Raw genomic sequence first — 12,461 nt, forward strand, 5'->3', positions numbered from 1 at the left:
GGAGCATTGGACTGCTAAAAATAATTCAGCAAATAACTTATCAAAAAGTTATCAAGAACTAGCATGGGTATTTTTCGCAAGTCTAGAGAGAAATGCATCTTAGTTTGTCTATTATGAATTTATAGAGAGAAGTTTTTGCATCAGAGCCCAGTTCCAGTTTCACAAACTAACAGAACGTACAGGAAACTCAGAAACCTGATACAAGAATGGTTCCTATAGGTTGTACTGCAATTAGGAAATTTAATAAAAGCCTGTTGCTTTGCCTCAATTTAAGATAATTATGGTTAACCAATAGGTGTTATTGAAATTTTCATTTTAATATTTCATACCCTTAATTCAATGAGAGATTATAGTAACAGTTTAAGCTGTTGAAAAAATCAAATAAGTTAATTTTTTAAGAAATCATTATAGAAACTCAATATATTTTTAATAGTATCCCAGAGTAAGAGCTTTTAAAATATGATCTTATAACAATCCTATTTCAAAAGTCATAAATAAGTTACTCTTTTAAAAATATCGTTTATTATTGTTATTTTTACTGTTACCACAGAACCTAACAAGGAAAGAGTTCTCTGTCTGTAAAACTGTATTTTGGGATCTCTACTGTGGCTGCATTTTGAAGTCAGTGACACTGAAAGGATAATTTTTGGAATAAGCCATTTATTTACAAAAACATACAAAGTTTGCTCTCTGTGAACAAGAGCAGAACTTGCAGAACAAATACGTGTGAAACCCCAAACCATATGCCCAAGATGCAGCAATTTCTCTGTAAGTATGCAAAGACAGTTACAGTAATTCCAACTGATCTCACACAATACAGAATCAACAATTTTCCCCTGCAAAAGGAAATTAATGTAATAGCATGGTATCATTTCTCAGTGAGCAGATTTTTCTACTGTTCCTTTGTCTTGTGTTTTGCACAAGAACATCTGCTACTGTTGGGCAGAACTTTGAGTGGATCATCCTGCAACAAAAAATCCTAATGGCAGATAGTTATCAACCTCCAGAAAACAGCAAAACTATGTATTACTGCACTATATTCAGTCTAAGAATATACAAAGTCATAAACTTTGACATATTAACCTGGTCTCTAAAATAACCTTAAAATGATTTTAAAACAAATTAATTATTGTCGCTGCTAGATGTCATGAATATTACTACATTGAACTCATGACTGTTGCAAATTCTGCCCAAGGAACTGGTCAGTAAAAACTTAAACTCAACCGACTACTTTTTTACAGCACAAGAACCAGAAGCCATTAGAAAGAGCTAGGATGAGCTAGGCCTAAAACAGAAATTGACAGTTCTTCACTAAGTAGCCTGCCTTATCAAAATTGTGGATGCAGCAAGTTTAAATAAGTTCAAGGGGAAACTGGGCAAAGGAGGAAATGCCCATAAGAAAGAGAGACTGAACAGGCACTTGTAACTACATAGCTAAACCACATTAGGAAGTCCCCTGAGCTAAAAACAGGTGGAAGTTGGGAGAGTGCAGGAAGGGCAGGGAGGGAGGTGGTGGGAAGAGTATTGTATGTTATCATAATTTTATCCTTCCATTGGCCTCTGATTAGGGATACTTTCTTTTTCCCTCCATGATCTTTAATGCATTTAATTGCACATTAGCCCTTGTAATGGACGAGAAGATGATAAGCAGCAACTTATAACTACTATTTTTATTGATTTTTCCCTTGGTGTGCCGCTTCTGGAGACACTGCAATAACAGGAAAATGCACATAGAAAGAGTCCTAACCCATTTTTTGGACCCAAAAATCTGTTTAATATGATATCATCAAGTCAAGGATGTAAAAGATATTTAACCGATAAGAACAGATGTTAAACTTCACCTTAGACAAAGATCAGAGATTAGAGATGGAATATTAAGGTAAATTAATTCTTAATCTGAGCCATTTTTATGCTTTTATACTAATGAAACTCACAAGTAACTTCATTTGTTTAAGAACAGTTTACTCAACAAAATATAATTTCCTAACACTACCTTTGCTATTAAAAGCTGGAGAAAAAAAATATTATAATAAGAAAATACAGTTAAAATGAATTAAAATTCAATAAAGACCTAGAAGAAGCAGCAGTAATGGCAAATGAGTAATAGCACCTGCAACTACTTATCTTCTATTAACCTGAATTAAAACCCACTATTTCATTGTTCAGAAGAAGAGTTTACAAGACGTGCTTAGAGATGATACCAAACTGGGGGAACCAGACAGTACATGCAGAGGCAGGGCTGCCATCCAGAGGGACCTAGACAGGCTGGAAAAATGAGTGAACAGGAGTCTTATGAAATTCAACAGTGACATAATTTAAGCCCTGCACCTGTGAAGGAAGAGTCCCCTGCAACAATACAGGCTGAGGGCTGCACTTCTGAAAAGGATGAAGGGCTGAACATGAGCCTGCAGTGTGCCCTGGCAGCAAAGGTGACCAACAATGTGCTGGTCTGTGTTCAAACAGCACGGCCATTAGGCCAAGGGAAACGATGGCCCCCTCTGCTCAGCTCTTGTGAGACCATACTTAGAACAGTACATGCAGTTTGGGGCTCCCCAGTACAAGAAAGGCATTGATAAAATGGAGCAACTTCAGCAGAGGACCACCAAGATGACTAGAGGACTGGAGAATCTACCCTGTGAAGAGAAGCTGGGGAAGCTGAGCTCATCCAGTCTGGAGAAGCAATGGCTTTTGGGGGAACCTAACAGCAGCCTGCCAGTGTCTAACAGGAAGGCAACAAGACAACAAAGCCAGGCTGTACCCTGTGGTGCACAGTGAGAAGATTGGAGGCAATGTTGAAACAAGAGAAGTTCAGATTAGATACAACGAAAAAATTTCTCACTATGAGGACAGACAAGCAGTGGGAAAAGGTGAAGCAGAGTGCCCAGAGAGGTTGTGCAGTCTCCATCTTTGAAAGTTTTCAAGGCCAGACTGAATAGCACAACATAACAGTACAGGAAAAGTAAAAAGATTGATGCGGACTTCAAGAGCAGTATGACCATCAAAACAGCCACATTCAAAGTGGACTTTATTTAGCTTGACCTTTTCACCTTTATGCTTGCTAATGTCCTCCTGTGTCCCACAGGCATTTTCTTTAATTTTAATCTGATTTACATTAATTTGGAGCAATTGTTCTCAGCTTTTATTTAGTTCTGAAAGTTGCTGCTTCTATTCCTCAACCTGAAGAAGAGATTCTATGCTTGTTATTTTTCTTCCTGCCTTATTAAAGCATCTGGTACTACTACTACTTCCTATAAACTTTTTAGCTTCTCTGTCTGGTCTACCATGACTGTAGTAATCTCACTACTATTTCCTTTACTTTCATGAAAATATTTTAATACAAAGAGTCTTTGCTACAAGTAATTTTTATTCAGTGTGGGTGTGCTGCAAGTATAATCAAGGACAAAAAAAAAAATTGACAAAGGTAATTAAGCCAGCTCCACTCCAACTCTGTTTGACACAAAGACATCCAGTAAAATGTTTCAAGAGTATCATTCCAGTTTTTCTGAATGTATAGATTCTGGCCACAAATCTCTAAGTAAATATGTTTTGCTTGAACTGGAAATTGTATGCCTGCTTTCATTTCTAATAGTCCTACTTCTAACCTTGAGATCAGGTATGTGAAATCTTTACGCTACGACACATACTTTTTAAAATTCTCATTTTAACTATGCTATAGAAAAGAAAAGGCTACCCCTTTAATGCAATAGCAAAGAGAATATATACCCCTCCTTATCATCTCCTGCAAAGTAGATACTGTGCCGTATGCAACAGAAGACACAACTGTTAATCAAAATAAAATACAGAAAAAATAAAGTATGACATTGCAAGCAGTATGTATGCTTATTTAAAGCAGCAATCTCTTTGGCCTAATCTAGTTACGTACTTTCGTCTTTTCTAAGAGTCTGCCCACAGCAGATAAACACACAAACCTTCTGCTGCTGCACCAACTGACGTCAGCAGTCGCTTAGGAACAGCATTTCATGCAAAAGTGGTAGTACTGAAACTATGTTTACAATTGAAAAAGAATGACAGTATGCAGGGCTCACCATAGCTTCAGGAAAAGAGATATATTTTTTTTAAATTTATAAATTTGTATTTTCCAAAACTTCATGGGATTTTCAAAGACTGTTTATCTGCTCAACTATCTTGCAGTGAATACTGAGAGTAATAGATTTATTTTTCTATATTTTAAATGGTACAATTTCCACTCCCACCGCCCACCCCAAAAATGTATTAAAAAAGAAAAAGAAAAAAAGTCTTCCATTTTGGAATGCAAGCTTTGAGCTTCTTTCACACTTCTGTTTAATCTGTAAAGAAAAATTCAAATCCAGTAACAACTTCATCGGGTAACAGTTTACAGGGACAAAGCCCTCTTATTCCCACAGTAGGAAAACAAAAGATCTCACAAAACAACCTGCACCAGTGGACATCATCAGCCCCATCACTATTTTCTAAATAGTCGAATGTTTAGAAAGTCAGCATTTAAGTGCTCTACTTTAAATAACTCTATCAAAATTTATTCTGAAGACCCTCAAGAATAAAAATTAAACTATACAGTTGTAAAGCTGTTTGTGACAGCTTCCCAAATGAACTTTATTTTGCAGTTACAGAATTTTAATTTAGAAAGAATGTGTGTGAAAACTGTATATACAGGTTTATTTATTGGTCCAGAGTAATTTACAAATAAAGAATCACAGAATCATAGAATCACATGGTTGGATGGGACCTATAAGATCATCTAGTCCAATCGTCTTCCCACTACCATTGCTGCCACAGCTACTAAACCATATCCTGTAGCTCCTTATCAAGCCGCCTCTTGAACACTGCCAGGGATGGCGACTCCACCACCTCCCTGGGCAGGCCATTCCAGTGCCTCACCACTCTTGGGGAGAAAAAGTTTTTCCTCACGTCCAATCTAAACCTCCTCTGGTACAACTTGGGGCTATTTCCTCGGGTCCTGCTTGTTGCCTGGGAGAAAAGGCCAAACCCCTGCTCATCACAACCTGCCTTCAGGAAGCTATAGAGTGCAATGAGATCTCCCCTGAGCCTCCTCTTCTCCAGACTAAACAATCCCAACTCTCTCAGCCACTCCTCATAAGACTTGTGCTCCAGACCCCTCTCCAGCTTTGTTGCCCTTCTCTGGACACGTTCCAGGGCTTCAATGTCTTTCTTGTAGTAAGGGGCCCAAAACTGAACACAATACTCGAGGTGCGGCCTCACCAGCGCCAAATACAGGGGGATGATTACCTCCCTGCTCCTGCTGGCCACACTATTTCTAATGCAGGCCAGGATGCCGTTGGCCCTCTTGGCCACCTGGGCACACTGTCGGCTCCTGTTCAGCTGAGCATCAACCAACACCCCTAGGTCCCTTTCCTCTTCACAGTCCTCCAGCCACTCAGCTCCGAGCCTATAGCGCTGCATGGGGTTATTGTGGCCAAAGTGCAGGACCCGACACTTGGCCTTGTTGAACCTCATGCCATTCAGCTCAGCCCAGTGATCCAGCCTATCCAGATCCCTCTGAAGGGCCTCCCTACCCTCAGGCAGATCAACACCACCACCCAACTTGGTGTCATCTGCAAACTTACTGAGGGTACACTCAATCCCCTCGTCTAGGTCATCAATAAAGATATTGAACAAGATGGGCCCAAGTACCGACCCCTGGGGGACACCACTTGTAACAGGCTGCCAGCTGGACTTGACTCCATTAACTACTACCCGCTGGGCACGGCTCCCTAGCCAATTCTTTATCCAAAGAAGGGTATACCTACCCAGTCCACGGGCAGCCAGTTTCCCTAGGAGAATACTGTGAGAGACGGGTCAAAGGCTTTGCTGAAGTCCAGGTAGACCACATCAACAGCCTTTCCCTCATCCACCAGTCTGGTCACCCAGTCGTAAAAGGAAATGAGGTTGGTCAAGCACGACCTGCCTTTCGTGAACCCGTGCTGGCTGGGCCTGATCCCCTGGATGCCACGCATATGCCAAGTGATCTCACCCAAGATGATTTGCTCCATAACTTTCCCGGGTACTGAGGTCAGGCTGACAGGCCTGTAATTCCCCGGATCCTCCTTACGGCCCTTCTTGTAGATGGGAGTCACATCGGCAAGCCTCCAATCCTCTGGGACCTCCCCAGATAACCAGGAGCGCTGGTAGATGGTCGAGAGCGGCTCGGCAATCACCCCCACCAACTCCCTAAGCACCCTAGGATGGAGCCCGTCCGGTCCCATGGACCTGTGGCAGTCCAGATGTCTCCACCTGTCTCCACCTGTACCAGAGGGGGTGTATTCAGCCTGGCATCCCAGACTTCCAGATTAGGGCATAAAGTGCCCTGAGGATAACTGATCTGCCTATTAAAGGCAGAAGTAAAGAAGGCGTTGAGGACCTCAGCCTTCTCCTTATCCTCAGTGGTCACATTCCCCGCTGCATCAAATAAGGGTGTAAATTCTCCTTGTTTCTTCTCTTACCACTGATATATTTGTAAAAGGATTTCTTGTTCTCTTTTACTGCAGTGGCCAATCTGAGTTCATGCTGAGCTTTTGCCTTCCTAAAAAGCCCAAATTTTGAGCAGCCTGATACTTTCCATTCTATAATAACATATAAAGTTTCTAACCACTTGTTACACTTTTGGAAATATATTGAAGGAGAAAAAAATTTGCATAGCTTGCACAAGTTCAAAAAATACTATTTACAGTTAAGTGCTAGATTTATGTATTACACCTCGAGTCAGCATTCTCCAGGTTCAGGCTATTAAGCAGTTTTCTCATCAGAGCTGAGCCTAATAGGAATCCACTGTAATGTTCGACATCATAACAGAAAGAGCCTGTACCTTGTGTGCTCACATTTCTCCTGCTGGCTCTAAGAAAACATGAAGGAAGAAGCTAAAACTAGAATGGCCAAAAAAAAGGACACTGCAGAGAAGAAAACTGAATAGTATGAGTCAATATTACAAAAGCCAGCTTATTTTAATATTCTTTTGACATACTTCCAATATGAAACCTCATGTTCAACAGTCACTCTTAACCCCTGAACTATAATTACTTAACTCAGACACGAGAAGCTGTGTCAGCATTTATCACAGTTTTTTGCTATACACATCTCTAATTAAAAAAAAAAAAAACTACATGGAAAGAGGACACAATCTGCTTCTTCCTTCAAGCTAACACAACAATTGCTACAAATTTGGGAAGGCTAACTAGCACATATGTTATTCAAATATAAGTGATCAAAATCAGGCATATTCTCCCTTCACCCCATCAAAAGAAATCCACCATCCATATGCAAAGTGGAAAAACTATGTAAAAGACAGTAAACAGAGATAACCCTATTGTTTTTAATATTAACTTCCTGACATGCAAACGACTTTACACAATTCATCCCCAAATTCACTAATACCAAGACAAGGAAAAGAAGCAAGCAACACCAATTTGATCTGAAGCAGATAATGCATGGTTTCATTCAACTCATTTTTTGGTCTGCTACTGAGACTGGGAGAAAGATGTTTCTCTGATTCCAATACATCCTTAAAGAATATTGTCTCTGGACAATTTGATCCCAAACTGAAACATTCTGACACCAGCCAAAGGTCTAAGAAGTTTATCTGGAAGTCAAACAGAGAGATCTGAAGAAAAAATTGGCTCTACTAAAAGCCTTCCTCATTAATTCTGTTATAGTTCAGAAATTGCTCCAGCTTGCTTTCTGATTTATATTATTGTATATGGACTCTAAGTCAACTTTTCCAGGATTCTGAATTTACTTCCCATCACACCTTCCATCACCACAGCTGAGAACTGAGTTGCCAGTTTTCTAATATCCTTGGGAAACAAAGTATCATTTTTCTGCTGCTGTTTCTGGAACCAATCAAGACGCTGAATGGGACAACTAGCTGTTCAAACTGCTAGCTTTGATAATTTTTGAGAGGCTAGAACACAGTTCAACCATGCTTCAATGGACAGCACCAGCAGGAGACTCTGTTGTCCAAGGTTCATTGTAGTAAAACTCCCATACAGAGACATTCAGAAGCCACGTGGATAATCTTTTAAATATAACTTGGCATAGGAAGGAAAGACTCAGAAGCAAATGTCCAGTTGCTAACAAAAATGCAGCCAATGCACTAAGCACACACTTGCAGAATTCTAGCTAGAATTATGCTCCTACAATGTCAGCTTTGCATCCCATAAAGAGGTTAGACTTACAGGGAAATAGATTTTGTTGTCATTGTTCTAATACCTGGTCTTGAAAATGGCCACGTTTTAAGTGCCTTTTTTTCCTTCCTCATCCTCTCCTTCATAAATGTTAGCTAGTTAAATGAAAAAAAAAAAATCACTTCATTGCTGAAGTAGACAACAGATACATTTAAACAAGATTATTTGCATATTTATTGTTTATGTTATCTGCAACTAAAACATGAACTTGGAGATACAATGAGAAACATACATCACTCACACATAAATTACTTTTCTTAGAGGGGAAAAATAACTTGCAGCATCAGAAAAGACTGTGAGGAAAATGAGTGGGAATCAATGTTAATAAAACTTTAGGCTTTCTGGTCATTCTAAGAAAAGAAATTCTATGAAAATTCATCTTTTTCATGAAAAGCAAGCTGCTTTGCCACATCATTTTATCCGCTGTCCGTTTTACTATTCAGGGCTCCATAAGTATTGACGGTGATCTATTCTTCTACTTCTGAATAGGTACAACATGAAATAAAATATTAATGAGACAACTTGCTTTCACATCCCAGCAAGGGCAGTGAAGCATGCCTCATGCTAAGTCAAAATCTGTTTGAGCGCGTCCTTCAAAGAACAGCCATTGCCATTCCCATCTAGCAGTCCGTTACAAATAAAAAAGTTATAGTCTATTGCAAAAAAAAAGGCTCAGAGCATAAATAAATCAGCCAATAAATGAGACAGCATTTCATTTATCTTGGAGCTGTCATCGCTAGACAGCTTGTTTCTGTAACTAGTAAAGACTGAAGAACAGTACATTAAGTCCTATAACATGACGGGAAATACACTGTCATGTTTCGCTACACAGAAGACCATCTTCCCAAAACTTGAGCAAAACACATCTCAACAAGGAATATCAGAACAGTAAACACTTTTTCAGAAAAAGAGGTAAGTGGCTCTGTGAGGAGCACAAATGATTAAATACTTGGAACTTCTGTCTTATGACTAGATTACCTGGCAACTTGGAGTTGCAAACTATAAATGCCCCATTTTCCTGTATTTAGAGTACTCATTCCATCTGTCTTTTGTGGCTTCTTCAGTATTTTTCATAATGAGGATGCTAGCAGGCTCTCTTCTCTTGCTGGCTACGGATTTTCATTACATTTACAGGTAATTCTTTATTCAAGATTACTATCCTCTGTCAAATTTAACTGAAATAAGCCAGTTAATTCAAAGATACTAGGGATGGATGTTCACATGACAAAAAGGTACTTGAATTAAACTATGATATGTGCACACATACACATGCACATATATAAATTTTTATGTATTTACAAAACATTAAGATAATAATTTAATATAGAGTTATATTGCCAGTAAACTAACCTACAGAAGTACATCCTAAAAGAAGGTCAGGATAGTAACTTCAGAGATGACCTGGAAAACATTAGATGTCTGAGGTAAAGGAACACAAATACCTCACCTAGTCCAGATATTTGACAGCATGGGACAGTGTCTTTTATTAGTATTTAACAAGAAGATAAAAATAGGAGACAGGATATTGTTTCTTAAATACTTTTTGTCTTGTAACATAAACCTTAGGGATACATTTACATAGCTAAAAGATGCTTTAGGTTCTTGTAAGGATTACAGTTCCAAGAAGTAGTGCAAGCTCAGGACTAAAGCTTTAATGACGAAATATGTTTTTTGGAGGAAACTCAACTTGGAGTTCACAAAAATGAATTGGTTAAGACTAGAAAAAGCTACTTGTAAAAGAAATGCTGATTCACTTACAGAATGGAATAGTTCAATAAATTTACTCTTCAGTAAAAAAAAAAATCATATTTCTTAAAAAAAAGTTATGTGGAAATTTGTTATTACAAACACCATAAGACTGACTCACGCGATGTTTAAACAATGTTAACTCTCGCTATCACACTTAAACAGTTTTAATTAATTGCCTCAGGACACAGAAAATGAGCTACTACTTTGCAAACTAGAAAATGCAGTTTCTCAATGTCTATAAATGGTTACTAAAAATGACTACAACTGTTTAAGCAAAAGCATACTGTACAGTTAATATACAATATACATATAAAACTAGTCAGCATATTTAATGTCAAAATACAAAAGCTGTAATTTAATTTCAAAGTTTTTTGATTATATTTTTAACATTGACAACAATTTTGTTAATATAAAAAAAAAAGTTGTGCAGCTTCTTTGAAGTTACGAGTTTTCACTGTGAACATACAGGGCATTTTACAATATTTAGATATATCAAGTCAGTCATTAAATACACAGATCGGAAAAATTCACAAGACATATGTTTTGTGAATGCTGGGCATTCTACTTTTCTTTTTTTTCTTTTGATAAATTTTTAGAAGTTTGGGGTACATGGATTTGCTTTTTTTCTTTTAATTTTGAAGTAAATGTTTTAACAATCATTACTAAGTAACCAGCACAGCAGAATGCGGCAATTCTTCAGTCTAATAAAAACATTAAAGCTACGCAAAGCACTTAGTAGTAGTTATGGAATGAACAAAAAAAAAAAAGTGCACATCAGTTCACTAAACAGTATTCATTAGAATCTAAATATTCCTAGCTTTCATCATGAAAATTTGAAACATTTTTAATACTTCATTGAAATTTTCTGACAAAATATTATCTTCCAAAAGCACTATCTTTATGCGCTTTGGCAAAGCTTACTTTGTAAGTGTTCCAAGAAAAGAGACAATAAAGCTCTATTTTATAGAATGAAATCTAATAAATATAAACGCATTACAGCTTTTTTGGCATTTTAGCATAGCAACAAAACCTGTACTCTTATTGTAGATGAAGTTATACTAAGTATCAATACAATCAAACACTTAAGAGATTTTGACATCACTTCTGTTTGATGCATTTTTTCTGACTGATAGATAAAGGGTCATCTTTACTGTTCTTCAACTCATACAGGACTATAACCAAACTAATCAATTAATTAAATCGGCACACAATTTGCATTGAGAACAAAGCTTTTAACATAAAAGAAAGATAAGATTTTGACTGGAGGCCTCCAGATAGTATGGCATAGAAAATAAGGCAGGGAAATCAGATTAGAATTGCCTAGCCTGGCCTTGGGTTATATCCCTGTCAGCATTGACTGTTTACAGAAAACATTGGCTAAATTTCACAGAACATTCAAATTTTGACAGTTCATCAGCCACAACAAGGAGCTGTTGCAAAATATTTAAGTCTTGTGGGCTACTTTTCCAAATGTTCTGTTAATCAAAAAGATTAATGGCAGAATAGAATTTAACACAAAATATCCACCCATGTTCTCCTAATTTCCTGAGTAGGTTTCACAGTATGCTGCAAATTGTCTCAGCTGTACTGTTAGCAGCATTAGAGATAGCTGCTTTAAAGCCATCTCAAACAGTAGTCACTGCATCCCTTTTCTTGAGATGTTGTAGGGTCACTGTGTCTTTTTGCAGTCATTATGGTACACAACTGCTAAGGGCCACTCTTACACTCTTTAAAAGTGCTTGCCAAACTGCCTTGGTCAATGAATAATTCCCCTGAACTATTTCTTACAATATATTTGTAATTAAGTTTTAAGCTGAAAAGTCTTTGAAGTGTTTTAGCTCTTCAGTATATTTCTGCCAACTAGCCATACTTATTAAAGATCTTACAGACCATATTCTGGGAATTCCAGTGACAGACAACCCTGCACATCCTTCATACTTCACATAGCATTGTCTAGAACAGATTAGCTTGAACAATCACTAACAAATAGATAAAGTCCCAAGAATTGCTAAATCCTTATTTTGACATAAGCAAAAAAAAAGTGTTCTAACTCCATCTTCTGGCTAGGAATAATTGCTATAGAAGGTCAAAAAAATTAGCAAGTGAATTCAGCTTGACATCAGGCTTTACTTACAAACTTTATGCTTCTATAGTTTGTTTCTTCTTTATAAGATGAAAGTTTTCTCTCCAGTTTATCATTCCCTTCACTTCCCTCTTACTTCTCCTGATTTGAGTTTAATCTTTGTCAAGGATCTATATAATCAACATTTTTGGTTTAAAAAATGTAAAACTAATCAAGAGCAATTTTCTGCTTTATCTTCCTGAACATTATTTTTAACAAAATAAAATTAATTAGTTGATGAGAAACTGTCCTTGTATTAGGAAAGCATTATTAGTTGCACAGTGCAAGATCTAAAGTTTCAGATTTCATAAAGGGGTAGAGCTACCAACTCAAAACAGCAGGACTGCAGGTGTTTTCACAAGATTTTCTCTTTGATCACAAACCTCCAGTAG

General features: G+C 37.6%; 1 protein-coding gene and 1 non-coding gene across 2 annotated transcripts in view; both read right to left on the bottom strand.

The window, feature by feature from the left end:
- The window catches only part of PDE3B (phosphodiesterase 3B), an 87,021-nt gene that overhangs the window by 52,065 nt on the left and 22,495 nt on the right, over nucleotides 1-12,461 (bottom strand). The gene's annotated exons all lie outside the window — the stretch shown is intronic.
- Nucleotides 1,684-1,868, bottom strand: LOC147600592 (U2 spliceosomal RNA). Its single transcript, XR_015258857.1, has one exon. It is a non-coding gene; the product is annotated as a U2 spliceosomal RNA (small nuclear RNA).

This window comes from Chlamydotis macqueenii, chromosome 5, assembly GCF_036417535.1.
Source record: "Chlamydotis macqueenii isolate bChlMac1 chromosome 5, bChlMac1.mat, whole genome shotgun sequence".
Lineage (NCBI taxonomy): Eukaryota > Metazoa > Chordata > Aves > Otidiformes > Otididae > Chlamydotis > Chlamydotis macqueenii.